The following is a 15117-nucleotide window of genomic DNA, read 5'->3' on the forward strand; positions in this document are numbered from 1 at the left end:
TTTTGAAATGCCCATAACCACCAATTTGGGGACAGTAAAGTAGATTCATTTCTACGTGAATATGAAATAAATGAAAAAAAGAAAATTATAAAAACATTTTAAAAAACAATCTGAATTTAAAATCTAAAAAAAAATATCAATCGCGGATATCTATAATCCTAAAATAACAGAATCAAGGGAACCTCATGCCCAGTGTCATATTTCAACAACACTTCAAAAAGAAAGAATTGCAAAATATTTATGTCCTAAAAATAAACTTTGATTTCTTTCTACACTATATATTCTTTATGTGATTTTATTCATTTTATGAAAAATAGTAAATTAAAACATCTAAAATAAATAAATAACAATAGTGGTACTAATAATAAATATGCCTAATAAATAATAAAAAAACATTAAAAAAAAATTCCATTTAAAAATTTAAATATCAATCCAAAAACAAAAGTGTTCTAAGATCATACTGTTGTGCACTGAAATTTTGGAAGACGTTCAGTTGTCCGAACCTTATTGATGAGATGCGAGAGACCGGTAGGAGAGAGAGATGATCGAGTAGAGCTACAGGTGCTGGTCCTATAAGTAGAATACATCAAAAAGTGATTATTTCACAATTCCATCAAAAGTGAAACTTGTATATTTTATTCATTCATCTACACACAGATTGATTATATTTCAAAATGTTATCTTTCTTTTAATTTTGATGATATATAAACTGACAAAAAAACAAGGAAAATACAAGTTTCACTTTTGAATGGAATTAGTGAACTAACTCAACTTTTTGATGAGATTCTACTTTATTGACCAGAGCCGCCGGGACACACACACAGAGAGAGAGAGAGAGAGAGAGAGGAGAGACCACACACCACACACACACACCAAACACAAAACACAGAGAGAGAGAGAGACGAGACAACCGAGACCAGACGTCGAGTCAGAGGAGTAGTAGAGATACACAACCACACACAGAGAGAGAGAGAGGAGAGACAGACGATTCGCGAGGATACACACACACACACCCAGAGAGAGAGAGAGAGAAGAGACAGACGATCGAGTGCGATACACACACACACACACATTGCAGAGAAGGAAGAGGAGACTTGAGGAACGATCGGACCGGGGGCGCACACACACACACACACACAGAGAGAGGGCTGAGGAGGAATGATCAGTAGAGACCACGCACACGCTGAAGAGGAGAGAGGGGGCTGGGTCCGTCTCCACGTTGACTCTGGCTGCGACATGACTTTGGACGGTGAATATGGACGCTGGTCATCACTGAACTGACGCTGACGCGGCGATGGCACATCAAAGATCATCCATCCAGGAAGGCTTGCCACCGCGTAGAACGCTTGCATCTGACGTAAAGTATGTTGTGTGTGTGTATTGTCGTGAGGCGATGTATGCTGGAAAAGACGCGCTCTGATCAGTTTGGGGAGACGTTTAAACTGTTTCTGGACGCGATCTATCTGCAAATATCTGCTGACGCGTTTATTTTGGATAAATGCGTCGCGTGCGTTGCGACCGAGCGTCGTGCGTAGGTATCATGTGCTTATTTGTTGCTGGGATGTGGTTGTTTGACATGTGATCGGTAAAGGGAAGAGTTTCCAGTGTTGGGCACTGGAGGCTATGAATGTAAATGAGACAGATAGACAGAAGGATAGATGTTTTGTATTTGTAACCTATCATGGTAAAGTTTTTCTATCTGCTCTGTGTGTATTTAAAACTGTCTGAATCTGAATAACACTATCTTCACAAGCTCCAGCCCAAAATAATAATTCGTTACTTGAAAGCATTACATTAAAATGAATATTTACAAAATAATACACACACATTAATAATAATAATAATAACAATTTAAAGAAATATTTACTTTTTTATTTTTTATTTATATTTTTATTTTTATGTTTTTAAGTATTCTTTTGTTTAGATTGTGTTGTGGAGTTATGACTTGGATTACTTTGAATGATGTTTTATCTGGTTTAGATAAAGTGTATTATTTTAGTATCACTGATTTTTTTGATTTTGTTGTTTTATATTATATAAATATATGTATATTTATATTATATAGTTTCTGGTTTAATTTTAAGCTAACGTTTTTGCAATTGCTGTTGTGTTTTTGTAATTTTAGTAGCTTAGTGGTTTTACTTCAAAAAGGTCTATATAGTTACATTTATTTTTACCACTTAAACTAATATATATATATTTATATAAATATTTAATGTTATATTTGTCTAGGTGCTTGTGTATATATATATATATATATATATATATATATATATATATATATATATATGTGTTTGTTTTTATATATATATATATATACACAAAATATTGGTTTTATATAAACTTCGTAAAAATCTGTAAAAAATAGGGCACAATATACTCGTATAATTTGAAGGAATTTTTCTCGGTGATTTATTTTTTTTACAGGTGTTGTATTGCATTGTTTTAGTTAACAGAAATGTTCAAGTAAAATGAATGATAATTAATAATAATGTTATATGTAATGAGCTGCCAGTACTTTTTCTCTGTTATTTTTTACTTGATTTCTTTTTTTACAGTGATATATTACACACACACACACACACACACACACACACACACACACACACACACACACACACACACACACACACACACACACACATTATAATAACATCTGTTGTATCTGGGTGATTTCCAGGTTTCCTCTGTATGTGGGGGACATTTGGTCAAAACATGGACTCTCTCTCTCTCTCTCTCTCTCTCTCTCTCTCTCTCACACACACACATACACACACACACTCACACACACACACACACACACACACACACACACACACACACACACACACACACACACAGACATACAGGGGTTAAATGGGTCCACAGCAGCATGATGGTTTCTGAGCAGTGGGTTATTCCAGAATGCCTTTTCTTATGTCACTGTACACATGCTCATGTCAGATATTTTGGGCCGTTGCTGTGAACATTTAGTGTGTTTGTGTGACATGCCTGTCTCTTACCAGATCTCATCCAGATTTAATGAACTCCTGGTTTCTATCATTCCAGACTATTTTCATTTGAATCAGAACATGTGCAGGTCATATTTCACAACATCGCATCAAAGAACTACAGGAATGTCAATGCTCCTAAAAATACACTGTAGAAAAAATAAATAGGAAAGGTACTGATGATTTTATGGATATTTCCTTTCCAACCAATGCAATGTCTAATTCAAAATATGCATAAGTCAGGGATAAAACATGTGAAATCAATTCCTTTTTAAAAATCAATCTCCATATGAACACAATACACTGGACCCTGTTTTTGCTGAGGTTTCTTAGTGTGTAGACTTTGCTTTGTGACCTGAATATTTTTTAATAAGAAATATCAAGTTTTAAATTTCATCATTTTTATTTTCACTTTTTAAATATAGTTAAGTCATTTTGTTGTATGTGTTTATTTTGTATTGGTTTCTTTAAATGTCTACTTTATTTCTATTAATTTATTGGCATTGTTATTTTGAAATACATGAAAATGAAAAATTGCTTTGACAACTAAATAAAATAAGTTATTATTACATATATTGTGTATATATATATATATATATATATTGTATGGATGCTCGTTTCTGGCACTCAAATAAATAAATGCAAATTTTTATCTGACTTTTCTCGTGAATTCAGGAGATATAAACTTGCAAATTGTGAGGAAAAAAGTCAGAACTTGTGAGATAAACATCTCCTAAATTACCTTTTTTTAACTTTTATTTGCAACTGGTGTCCATAATTCCCGCTTTTTTTATTATAATTTTTTTTTTTTTTAAATGTTATGGTTTCAGTTTTAGTTAACTGTAATAATTCTGCTGTCTAAATTCTTACTTCATCCGCAAAATTAAGATTCAGTCCCCTGAACTTCCTTCTGTGGAGCACAAAAATAAGATCGATTCACCAAATCGTTCACGCTTCGCTCTTCACATACAGTGAAAAACGTAACAGTGAGCAGGAAAATGCAGTGTAAAAGTACCATAAAGTGTCTCTTTTTTGTGTGTGTTCAACTCAATGTCCTGTGGGTTTGGGATGAGAGGGGTGAGAGACTACCGAGTGCTAGAGACCAATGATTGATCAGGCCGCGAAGGGTTTAAAGGTCTCTGTGCTGTGTTTCAGGTGGATCTGTGTCTGGGCCAGCCCCAGCATTTGCGGATGGAGATCGGGAAGCCTCATTTTCGCCTCGCTATTACTTCCAGCAGCACTTCCTGGTCTCGTCTGGTGGTGGCCTACCTGGTCACCTTCTTTCAACTTCCCTGGTCTTCACCGAGACCCGTGTCACTGCAGCCAGACTCCAAGTTTACATGATCGCGGGTGGGAAACTGCTTCGCTCGCGGTGGTGAATAAATATCCCGAGGAGGATGGAACGTCCTCAAGGTCCTGATGTGGATCCTCGCCATCATCACGGGCCAAATCGCCAAACAAGTTCCTTGTTCCATCGACGCCTGTTCGCACAGATCCAGGATTTTATTTTGATGATTTATTTATTTATTATTTTCCCTCGTCTAGTGGCTCAGATGGATTATTTAATCTGAGACGGAAGGACAGATCATTAAGATCATGTTTGCAAGCACGCGGACGTTTCTGACTTGTGTGTCTAGTAAACTAGTATAGTATCCAACTTGATGTTTTATGATTTTATGGTCCCATAAGTCTAATGTAATGTAATGTTTTAAAATAGATATATTAGTTAATTTATTACAGGCCACCTATATATTTATATAAATATTTAATGTTATATAACTCAATATTTGAAATGTTAGATAACTATATATATATTAAATAAAGAAATATCGCCAGGTGTTGCTCTCGCTGTCATAAATACTGCAGGTGCATCAGGCGATTCTGTGCTCATGGAGTTTATGAACAGAGAACCGAGCGATTACGTGATCATTATGTAAGAGCACAGCTGAAGACACCAAACTTTCATTTGATAAGTATGCTGTAGTCTCAGACACATGCTCAGAAATGGCAAGATCTTTCTCAAAACCCACTCTGATCAGATTGGCGAACAAACTGTGGTAGATTCAGATTTGTTGATTAACTTTATTCCACACAAAAATTAAAGTCTAAATTAAATTAAAGCCTAAAGGAAATAAATGACATTAAATGTCATAACTGTCTCTAACTTTTTAATAAACATTCTAACTCTGTAAGAATAGGGGACGCCTGCACTGCAATTATAATCATAACGACACAGAGGGTACAATATCGCTTGGAATCACTTTCCAAACTATTTTTTTTCCAGCTTATGAACGCTAAAAAATTTAAAGCCAATCTGAATCCTTCCAATTTTAAAAAGCTTGAGCATTTTTAAAATTAAAGATGACAAAACTGCAGCCTTACGAATAAAAATATTGTCCTTTGATATGGATGCTAATATAGTTATCGTTATAGTTATCTAGTTATCGTTATAACCTAATATAATGCGTTATTGGTGTGAAGGCTAATATCGTTATTGTTGTTATTGGTGTTAAAGGGATACTCCACCCCAAAAATGAAAATGTTGTCATTAATCACTTACCCCCATATGTCGTTCCAAACCCGTAAAAGCTTTGTTTGATCTCGAACACAATTTAAGATATTTTGGATGAAAACCGGGAGGCTTGTGACTGTCCATAGACTGCCAAATAAATAACAGTGTCAAGGTCCAGAAAAGGTATGAAAGTCAAGTCAGTCAGAATACTCCATCTGCCATCAGGCGTGCAATCTGGGTTATATGAAGAGATGGGAACACTTTTTGTAAGCGAAGAAAACAAAAAATAATGACTTTATTCAACAATTCCTTTGTCAACAGTCTCTTTCTGTGTCTCTCCATATCACCCGTATGCTGCGTATGCTCTTCTGTGTCATCTGCTGTTGCTACGTGTATTTAGCTTTGATTTGAAATAAAACAAGCGCATCCTTGTGGCTTTCGACTTGATACAGAAGAGCATACGCAGCATACGGTGATATGGAGAGATATCAGTCACAGGCTTCCCGGTTTTCATCCAAAATATCTTAAATTGTGTTCAAGATGAAGCTAAGAAGCTTTTACAGGTTTGGAAACGACATATGGGATGAGTGATTAATGACAACATTTTCATTTTGGGGTGGAGTATCCCTTTAATGTTAATATAGTTATTGTTACTGGTGTGAATGTTAGTAAAGTTATATTTTTTATGGAAACGCTAATATAGTTCTTGTTATTGGTGTGAATGCTAATATATTTTTTGTTTTAGTTGCAAACTCTAATATAGTTATTGTTGTAGTTCTCGTTATTGGTGTGAACGCTAATATATTTTTTGTTCTTGGTGTGAATGCCAATATAGTTATCATTATAGTCAGTGGTCGAATTGTAAAAAAATATAAAAAATCAGGAGGATGGTGTGGTCAGTTTCTTTGGTGTGTGTATGTGTGTGTGTGTGTGGTGGGGGGGGGTTCTGTAGCTAATTTTACTCATTGGTTAAACATTATTTTAATTAATGAAAAGTACCGTTATTAAATTAAATGTTTTTCATAAGCTTTTTTACCTTCTGGGGCCTGAAATTGAGGAATTTTGGTCAACATTGATAATTAATATTTTGTTTAATGTGTTTTTGGCTGGTTAGGCGTGTCATGAATAAATAAAACTGCCAGTAGGTGGCAGCAAGTTGTAGTTTAATAAAAGATTTATTGAATATTCAAAACAAATGACTCGTTCAAAATGGCTGATTCAGTTAGAAACGAAACAAGTGAGTCCATCTGAATGGACTGTTAAATCACTGGCTCCCTTGATTAGTTCAAAAACAAATCATTTTTTTTTATTGCAATTTGTACGTAACAAGACAGGGAACATCCAACAACACAAGGCACATTCACCATAAATAATACAAATAATCAACATAAATAATAATTATTATACTCACAACAAAAACAGCAACAATGAAGGAAGAGAAAGAAAAAAACACAAGAAGCATGAATAAACAGAAGAAAAACAGATTTATTCAAGGAAGGAAACACTGTGTTGCTCTGCACTGCTGAATTAAATTAATAGCACATTTGTGCTCACGCACATGTGCTGATACTCAGAGCAGTACATTGCTTGTGCAATATAAAAACTCATACATGGGTATTTTGTCTTTCATTACTTGAATTATAAGGGCATTTTAACTGCATTCTAATAGGTTTCACTGGCAGTGAATGCTTTTAGACGATTTTTGTTTTGTTTTGTTTTGTTTTTTGTGTAAAGTGGTTGACGTACTCGATAACATCAGCTCTCCTATCGTCTCTCAGCCCCTCACAGTCACACATACAGCACAATAACATTATATTAGGGGAATGTCTTTAAATTCTAATCAAGAAAAAAATCATACCTTCTGTTGTCCTTTTAAAGAACTTAAAAATTAGCGCTTGAACTACTTTCAGTGAAAAATTATGAAAACTTGTTTCAGCATCGCGCAGCTTGTTACAGTACCGAGCTCTGATTGGCCAATCGCCGATATTTAGTTCGTGAATTATCATAAGTAGAGCATTTTAACATTTAATTTGCATGACAAATTTTACATAATACACAACATTAATAATCCAAAGGGATGGTGATTTTACGGAGATGATGCTTTTTGTCATTTTTTTCAATCAGGTGGATGCACTATTAACTATAATCATTTTTATTATTAACTATAATCAGGGATCGAAGTGAAGGGGGGTGTAGGGGGGGCATTATTGTTTATTGTTATTGTTTCAAATGCTAATATAGTTTTTTTTTGGTAGTAATCGTTCTGAGTGAGAATGGGCCTGAATGTGTTACTACGTCAGCGCAGGTTGAGTGTATGTGTCTGGTCCGTGTTCTGCTGATGCAGGTGTGTGGATCTGGATTGTGGTCAGTAGTGTGGTCTGTCAGATGCTCTGGATCTTCTGGTTCTCTGTGGATCTGTGATGCTGACAGGTTCTGCTGGGTCAGAGCTTCTGTCGGCTCTCTGCTTCCAGCTGGAGGAAACACATCTGGATCCTGTCATGGAGTATTACAGCACGAGTGTGCTTTATAACCTGTGTGTGTGTGTGCTCCTGTGTGATAAATGATGCATCTCATGCTCAGTCTGAACATGAATGTCATTAATAATAAACATCCAGACGTTAGATAAACAATGGCTGTCTGAAGGCCTGAGTGTTTGTGTGTTTTAGACCTTGTTTACTTTTTAAATTCATGTTAGCATCAGGGCTATTATCGTTAACCAAAATAAAAAGATTTTTTTTTTTACTTGAAATATTATAAATGTTAACTGAAATAAAATAAATTAAAAATTAAAATTAAACCAATTTTATTTCAACTAGTTACCATGCAAAGGAGGTCTCATGTTTTTTTTTTAAGTTGAAGTAGTTAAAATAACTCAAACTTGATAAGTATAAACATATTTTAGAACTAATAAAAATGAAAATAACACAACAAAACTTAAACTAAAACTAAAATAGTGCATATAAATTATGAAATAAAGTTTATCCTTCTATTAATTTCATGAAAAACATGATTATGATATTAAGTGCCACTTACATTGTTCAATTTTTTTAAACATTTTATTTTGTAAAATTATTACTTTTATTCAGGAGGTATCTATCAGTGTTCTTTTTTAGTATAATTTTATTGTTTAAAAACATTATTATATGTATTATTAAAAAAAATTATTATAGTTTTTTATTAATAGTTTAAATTAGTTTTTATTTTTAATATTTTTCATAGTTGCTTTGTTCTTAATTATTTTTTAAGTACATAAAATTAAAGTAAATGACAATCCGAAATGCTGCACTGTTAGAAATAGAAATAGTTAGAAATAGAAATAGTTACTTTTAATACTTTTTATTTGATTTATACAATGAGCCTGTATTTTATTTTTTATTTCAAGTTTTTATAATGTTATTTCTTTTAGTTTAACTACGTGACATGAGCCTGATATGCATTAAATTTATCAAACATGTGAACACACACCGTGGGCAGCCATTTTTATGCTGCAGGCATGCTGCAGCCTCGGGATAGTTTATGCCTTGCTCAATGGCACCCTACAAAAGGTATTTCTTGCATTTCAAGACTCGAAACACTTCGAGAGCAATGGAATTAAAAATATATATTAAACTGAAATAAAATGTTAAAATTAAATATAAAATATATTTAAATTTAAAACAAAATTGCAAAGATATTTCACAGTATTAGCAGCAGGGAGACACTTCTTTCAGACACATTGAAAAAATGTTACAACCCCAAACTGATTAACGAACAATGATTCAGAATCAAAACTGAATCAAATGAACTTGATGCTTGTTGACAGTGGGTGATAAATGCTGTTCCATGAGGCTTCATAGACATCAAATTAAACCAGCACTATATAACAAACCGGATCTCATCTCATGTGTTTGTAGACATCAGTAGATGGTAGCATTGAGTCAGTGAACAGATCTGATGCTCTGAAATCAGTGAAGGACTGGTTTAGATCTGCATATTGATATCGCATGTGATCTTAGTGTCTGTAAAACACCAACCCCAAAAGTGTTTGTTCTTACACTTCTGTGAATGTCAAAATATAACAGCAAGTGTCAGAAAGATGCACAACCACACTTTAGGATCAAAACCCTTAAAGTTTGCTGAATCAGTAGGTTGTCTGTAGTTTGTACATGAACTGCTACAGTCTTATTCGTCTACTAAAAATCACCAAAACACCAGAAGAGAGAAGATCCTGTAGCATTTGAAGCTCTTGATCACATTTACAGCATAAGAAGAGTGACTCAAGGGAGCACAGATACATATTTGAGGTGAATTAGGAAGAGAATTGGGGAAATGTCTCTTGAGCTTTGGATATTAATGACCTTCATTCATCATGAAAAGCAGATATGTGAAACATAGTGCAGGAATCTGACCTGCTGAGTAAAGGCTCGGCCGCATATGTGTCTTCAAGGACTTTATAAGTGACATCTTAGAGGGATATTCTCTGCACTGATTGTGATTGTGGTAGTATTTACATAAACTACAATTATATATAATTTTTTTTTTTTTATTTTTTTTTTTTTTTTTGAAAGAAGTCTCTTCTGCTCACCCAGGTTGCATTTATTTGATCAAAAATACAGTAAAAACAGTCAAAATTGTGAAATATTATTACAATTTAAAATAACAGTTTTCTATGTGAGTATCTGTTAAAATATAATTTATTTCTGTGATCAAATCTGAATTTTCAGCATCATCATCAGATTGCACATAATCCTTCTTCAGCTAAAGTAAAGACATTCATAAAGTTACAAAAGATTTCTGTTTCTAATAAATGCTGTTCTTTTGAACTTTCTATTCATCTGTGAATCCTTAAAAATAAAATGCATCACAGTTTCCACAAAAATATTGTGCAGCACAACTGTTTTTAACATTGATAATAATCAGAAATGTTTCTTGAGCAACAAATCAGCATATTAGAATTATTTCTGAAGATCATGTGACACTGAAGACTGGAGTGATGATGCTGAAAATACAGCTGTGCATCACAAAAATAAATTAAAGTTTTACATGCATTCACACAGAAAACACATATTTTCCATTTTAATAATATTTCTATTTTTTTTCCTGTATTTTTGATCAAATAAATGCAGCCTTGGTGAGCAGAAGAAACTTATTTTCCAAATCATCAAAAACCCCCTAATTATTCCAGACTTTTCCATGCATGACAGGGACAGAGAGAATCAAGAAGCACCTGTATGCGCGTCTCCAGTCGAGTCTCGCACCCACACAGAAAATGAAATGCGATCAGTCCTGATTAATCGGCGTGACCGCCGTTTCTGTGGAAACCGCCTCTAGAGACCTTAGCCGGGCTTTGTGCAGCCGCTGAACCCGCGCATGAAATCGCCTGTGATGAATGAGTTTTGTCCCAGTTTGATTCTACACGAGACCGGTTGAGGTAGTTAGTTAAGAGCAGCACTGAGGCTGACCTACATTCACCCAAGCGGGGCCAACGGCCCCCCGAGGAATGACCTCCCAACACTGTTTTTAGCACACATTATAATGAATGTTGCACAGATGCAAAGAATCATCTTCACCAGCCCCAAATTACAGCACAACCGGCCGATTCTGGCTTTTGTCGGCTGTGTTTATATCCGGATTGTTTCTAGGCCCTATAAGAGCACGCTTTAACCTTAAAACTCATCTTCTGGAGCGCAAACCAGCCACCTTTGGCCTGCTAATCTGCTGCTGTAAATGAGGAAGCACATCGCAGTCATTATTTTTTCCTGTTAACTGGTGCAGAGCTGCAGGTCTCTGGTGTTCATGCCTGGTTTCTCGGCTCGATCCGCGAGCGCTGCAGTTTCCACTCACACTCCGATGAGTGAGCGCCAATCTGGACACAGACGTAGATAGACATGCAGAATGAAAGTTGAGGTGCTTAAAGACTCAAGAAAAAAACTCTCTGAGAAACAACAATTTTCACCCTCGGAAGAACTAAAAGACCCAAATGAGTCACTAGGCGTCATCCAGTGAGAGTCTAGTGCTATGAAATGAATGTGGAGCAGCTCAGAGTGTTTGATGAGAACTCCTTGAGTTCATATTGAGATCTCTGACTTTTGATTGCAATGTTGAGATCGCTTCTAAAGCTCTAGAGGAGACACATGTGAGATTATTGAAACATCTGAGCAGCAGGTCTATGAATGTTTTTCAACGACACTAGTCAAAGATGTGGATCCTGGAGCCATGTTATTTTATTATTATTTGTTCCATTTTATTATGCACTTTTTTTTTTACAATAATTTGCAGTAATAACTGTTTTTATCAGTATTATTTTAGTATTATTTATGTTTTTAATATTTTAATAATTTGTCATGTGCTTTAGTATTTTTCATTGTATATATATCATCTTACTTTTATTTTTATACTATAACTGTATAATATTTATTGATATTTTGATATTAGCCTTTATTTTTATATTTTATAATATATAAGTTACAGTAATTTTATTATTTGCTTTTGTCAGGTTGTTTTTTTATTAATATTTCTATTTATCTTTAATTTATTTTTATTTCAGTTTTAGTGATTTTAGTACTTTCACTTCATTTAGTTGCCAAGGTAAAATGTTTAGTATATATAAGTTTTTCAGCAATTATCTATTATTTTATTTGAGCTTTTTAGTTTTTTCAATTACCAAAAACAATTTTAATAGTTTTACCTTTTAGTTAATTCTTCATAAACTTAAACTTATCCATTACAACTTTGTCCTATAATCAGAATGAAATAACTGGAGTTTTCCTAGACTGATGTTTTAGTCAAACAGTCCTTACTCGTTATTCAGCTGTGATGCTGTTGTGCTGATGTATAAAATTTAAAAATTAAATAGTAACTTAAACTACAGGCGTCAGCATGTCTACAGTTTGCCAAATTCAGATTAAGAATGCAATTCTCTCAACCGTCCAAATGAATAAACTTCACAACTGAACCTTGAATACAATTTACATATATAGCCCTAAGTTTTATTAAATATAGGCCAGTAAGTGTATGAACTTTATCTGAGGAATATTTGTATAAAATGCAATTAAGATATTAGATAAAACATGTGATTTCTCAGTGATGTAAAAAAATCTATTGTGCATTAACTGAACTACAGCTTCAAGTCCCCAAAACATAAGTTCCAATGAATCAGTTTGTTTAAATGATTCAGTTAAACATTACTTGATTCATCAAGTACCTGTGCTGTATTTTCTGTCATCTTGGTAACAAAATAGTAAAATGCTGTTGTTCGTCTGCTATGTTTTGAGTCCGTTGTATAAATTAGGATGTTTGATCAATTGTGAGATTTTTGAGAGGCTTTTCAGATTAGTGGAAAGAAAATATCCAAAATACATATTTAAGTGTTTATTTTATGACACTTTTATCTATTTATGCTTATATCTTTTAAAGAGTTTTCTCCACTTCAGCAGCACTTACAAACACCAAACTTAGCAATTTTATTCATATCTATATTCTGAAGCTTTTATACTGAAGGGTTTGTTCATATATGATTCCCACTGGGTGTTATTATTTTTACGTTTATCCATTTGTGTGTCTGTAGATTTCAATTACAACACATATTTTTAAAAGACTCTAAATGAGTTTGTTTCTCCACTTCAGCAGCACTTACATACATCAAAACTTAGAGTTATTATTCCTCTCTATATTCTGAAAGTTTTTACTGAAGGATTTGTTCATAAATCATTCACACTGATTTATACAACATTTATTCCTAAAAAAGCATGGTGAAAATTAACATTTTTTCTGGCTGTTGACATTATTTATAAAGTGATGAAAATAGATATCAAAAATCCCCTCTGTAAAAACCTTTAATATATCAACAAAATGAAAGAAAATTTTGAACCAGCCTTTTTCCAATGTTCAGATGTATTTTCTGGAAATGTGTGCAAATTAGTGCATATTTAATAAGATTGTGCCTCATTAGTGCATTTTAAACTTAGCATTTCAGAAAATGTTAATACAAGAAATGTTTACAGTTCTAAATAAGCTAGGGAGGTATGGTTATATAGTTTGGTTATTTTTACCCTGTTCACCTGTGCTTTCTTGCCTTAATTGGCTTTTAAATGTAAATCTTTTATTCAGGTTTAATATTGTCAACCTAACTGTTTTATGCATGATATCCTTTGATAGGCACTGAAGTGATATATATCCTCAGTATCATTGTTAGGAGCTTATAGTGTCACAAACTACCTTTTTTCAGAGCAGCTTGTATATAGTTGCACTAGTTTAAATGTTTTGAGAACTGCAGCTTCTGAGTCGCTTCACTAGCACTGCTGTCATGTGTTGGTGTGCTGGTGTGGTGTAGATCAATTTGTGTTGGTGTTTTCCAGTTTGCCGTTCAGGGTGATTGGACATTGACAGAGGAATGTATTGACAGACCGAAACGTCTGCTCAGAAAAAATACACCGTATCATCAGTCAAAGTGTGTGTGTTTGTGTGAGTGTGTGTCTGTTTTATAACATCAGAGGTGTTTCTCAGACTGAACCTGTGCTGCTCCAGCAGTGTATGACGGCGTCCACCAGAGGGTGGCATCTATCAGGACACAAGACTCATGTGCTCTGATGCCTCAAGTGCTGCTGGGAAGGCCCTACTTTTGAGTGATTATGAGGCTATTCTAGTGAGAATCAAATGGACTCGTTAGGATTTATATTTCGTTACATTGCAAAAAAATAATGTTCTTCCTCAATATTTTGGTCTTGTTTTCCAGTACAAATATGTAAGTGTTCATAAAGTATTTGGGATGCAAAATGACTAAACTATTAAGATCATCCCTGTTTCCTGGAAAAGTTGATCAAAATGAAGTGAGTTAATCTGCCAATGGGGTCTGAAAATAATCTAGTTTTCCCTTTGAAGTAAATTTATTTTTCTCACCCCATTGGCAGATATTTGTTTCTGTTTTAAGCAAAAAAAAAAAAAATGTTGATAATTTTTTTTTCCAGAAAACAAGACTTAATATATTAAGTCCTTCTGACTCTAAAGTAGATGAATTTTGATTGAAGAATTGTTATGGAAACCAAGACAAAAATACTAAATAAGAGAATCAACTTTTTGCAGTGTAGTACATTCCCAAACATTTTGTCAATAAAATACTTACTTGAAGAACCCCTGTAATTTTCAGTAAAAGGTAGGGTAGATGATTTGTTTCAGAAATATTTTTTGGCTGGTTCATATCCTGGTAGCAGTGGTTTTAAATGTATTCATTTGTATTTATATCATCTGTGGAAAGTCTAGGAAATGGAAGCCCGTTTTTCGCCACTGAATAAAAAAATAAAAAAGGTAATTCACGACTTTTTTACCTCCACAATTCTGACTTTTTTTCTCAAATTGCATGATACAAACTCGCAATTCGCGAGACATAAAGTCGCAATTCTGAGAAATAAAGTCAGCATTGCAAGATACAAACTCACAATTCAGACTTCTTTTCTCAGAATTGCAAGGTTTTATCTGGCAATTCTGACATACTGTATATGCCCCCCCCCAAAAAAAAACCTGCAATTGCGAGTTTATATCATCGCAATTCTGACTTTATAACTTGCAACTGAGAGTTTTATCATGCAATTCCTGTGAAAAAAAAATCAGAATTGTGAGATAAAAAGTCACAATAACCTT

General features: G+C 33.9%; 1 pseudogene; it reads left to right on the forward strand.

Annotated features, from left to right (window-relative positions):
* Nucleotides 1–1158: 1158 nt before the first annotated feature.
* LOC109063565 overlaps nucleotides 1159–15117 on the forward strand; it is a 55968-nt pseudogene continuing 42009 nt past the window's right edge.

Source organism: Cyprinus carpio, chromosome B25 (assembly GCF_018340385.1).
Source record: "Cyprinus carpio isolate SPL01 chromosome B25, ASM1834038v1, whole genome shotgun sequence".
Taxonomy (NCBI): Eukaryota; Metazoa; Chordata; class Actinopteri; order Cypriniformes; family Cyprinidae; genus Cyprinus; species Cyprinus carpio.